Source organism: Scylla paramamosain, chromosome 9, assembly GCF_035594125.1.
Source record: "Scylla paramamosain isolate STU-SP2022 chromosome 9, ASM3559412v1, whole genome shotgun sequence".
Taxonomy (NCBI): domain Eukaryota; kingdom Metazoa; phylum Arthropoda; class Malacostraca; order Decapoda; family Portunidae; genus Scylla; species Scylla paramamosain.
Genome location: NC_087159.1, coordinates 28,590,001 through 28,592,333, shown reverse-complemented (window position 1 = coordinate 28,592,333; position 2,333 = coordinate 28,590,001).

Below are 2,333 nucleotides of genomic sequence, written 5' to 3'. Positions count from 1 at the left end.
TGTGTGTGTGTGTGTGTGTGTGTGTGTGTGTGTGTGTGTGTGTGTGTGTGTGTGTGTGTGTGTACTTTTCTCACACACGCCTAATTTCTCATATTGACCTTTCCGTCCCTGCCTCCTCCCCCTCCCTCTCCCTCTCCCTCTCCCTCTCCCTCTCCCTCTCCCCCTCCCCCTACATCCCCTTTAACCCCCTCCCATATCCTACCCCTCCCTCTTCCCCCAACATGCAGCCGAAACACAAGACACTCCCCTTCACATATACCTACATGTACTATTCGCCCCTCCCCCACTCCCCTCTACCTCCCCTCTCCCTTCCTCTCACCTGGTCTCCCCCTCTCTCTCCCTCTCCCTCTCCCTCTCCCTCGCTATCCCCTCCCGCCTGTCAGCCACTAAATCAGCCGGCTATCGTTATTATGTCCTTAGCCCGCCAGAAGAATAAGATAATGGAGTGTGGGTTGGTCACGCATCACGCCCATTTGACGACGAGAGAGTGTTAGGTTAAATATGCATGGCTTAGTGACCCCTTGATGTGTGTGTGTGTGTGTGTGTGTGTGTGTGTGTGTGAGAGAGAGAGAGAGAGAGAGAGAGAGAGAGAGAGAGAGAGAGAGAGAGAGAGAGAGAGAGAGAGAGAGAGAGAGAGAAAAGGGGAGGGGGGATGTAAGGGACGTGTGTGTGTGTGTGTGTGTGTGTGTGTGTGTGTGTGTGTGTGTGTGTGTGTGTGTGTGTGTGTGTGTAGGCTTCTTCTAGATCCCCTTTCCGAGGTTATCTGCGGATCCTGTAAATCTAGCTCCAGCAGAACAGACTTGGTGCCGACATCTGTTCTCCCTTGCCTGTCATCTCGGTTTTCATTGCTGCGAAGTGCACTCACCTTCTCGTTCGTCCTTAGTGACGGGTGTGTGTGTGTGTGTGTGTGTGTGTGTGTGTGTTAGTGTTTTTTCCCGTGTCACAGCGACGGAACGGGGAAGGGTGTTGAGAGGCTTCAGTGGCAGTGTCCTTGCGTGAGTGTGTAGTGTGTGTCTTTGATATCTTGTGTGTAGTGTGCGAAGGAAGTATTGTGATTAAACTTCCACACCGCTCCCCAGTGTTCCTGTCCCATCGCTCCTCTGTGGACCACCCCATACTTGGCTCAGACGATTCTGGGATCTGGCGGCTGGACGCTTCGCCATCACACATACTCCTTGCTTTTCGTTTGTGTTTCTTTGTGCTTCCTCGTATACATATGGCGGAGACGGCGTGGCGGTGGCAGTAGTAATGTCCCTACCATTAATAGGTGTAATGACCTCTCGCCGCCTCCTTTGTGCTCCCGGCTGACAAAAGAGGGGCGGGAGATAGCGCGGCGGTGCACCTCAGCGTGATGGGCGGGGAATTGGCTGGCGGCGCTGCTGCTGGTGGTGGTGGGGGAGGCGGGTGATTAACGTAGTGTAGTGGTGATGTGAATCATTGCTGGAAAGGTTAGTAGTGGGTGGGGGGATGAGTTTGTGTGTGTTGGGGGACCTGGTTCAGTTAGTGTTGTGGTGGTGATTAGTGTGTGTGTCTGCCCTTCAGTTTCTATGTTCTAATTTTTCTTTTGGTTTTCTAACATTGTCTTATCTTATGCCTCCTTTAATGTTTTTTTCCTTCAATTTCCTGACTGTGTGTGTGTGTGTGTGTGTGTGTGTGTGTGTGTGTGTGTGTGTGTGTGTGTGTGTGTGTGTGTGTGTGTGTGTGTGTGGATTTCAAAATGTTTTTTATTTTATTTTTTAAGAGTAATTTGTATTTGTCCTGTGTCTTCAGTTACTGTTTTTCCCTAGTCTTCAGTGTCTTAAGTATAGACAATTATTTCCTATTCTTTGTGCCTTAAAGTAATTGTTTTCATAGTTCATCTTTGGAAAGTTTTTTCTTCGTCTCGGAGTCTTAAGAATTAATATTTTTCCTTCGTTTGTGTATCTTTAGGGTAAGTATTTTCTCTTGTCCGTCTTAAGTATTTAAGAGTAATTTTTACCCAGTCTCATCTCGTCTGCGTTTCTAGAAAGTTTTTTTTTTTTCCTGGTCTGTCTCAAGAGTTTGCCTAAACAGTACATTTCATAAGTCTGCCTCAAGGATGTACGCATTTCACTAGTCAGTCTCAAGAATATATTTTCCTAATCAGCCTCAACGGTATATGTCATGTCACTGCTCTGTCTCAGGAATATATTATTCTAGTCAGCCTCAAGGGTTTGTCATTACTCTATCAAAAATATATTTTCCTAATGTACCTAACCCTTTCACTGGTATTTAACACATCCTTCCTCAATCACTAGCCACTCTGAGACATGTCAGTTTGTTCTACAGCCACCTCTAAACATTGTACTGTCTAG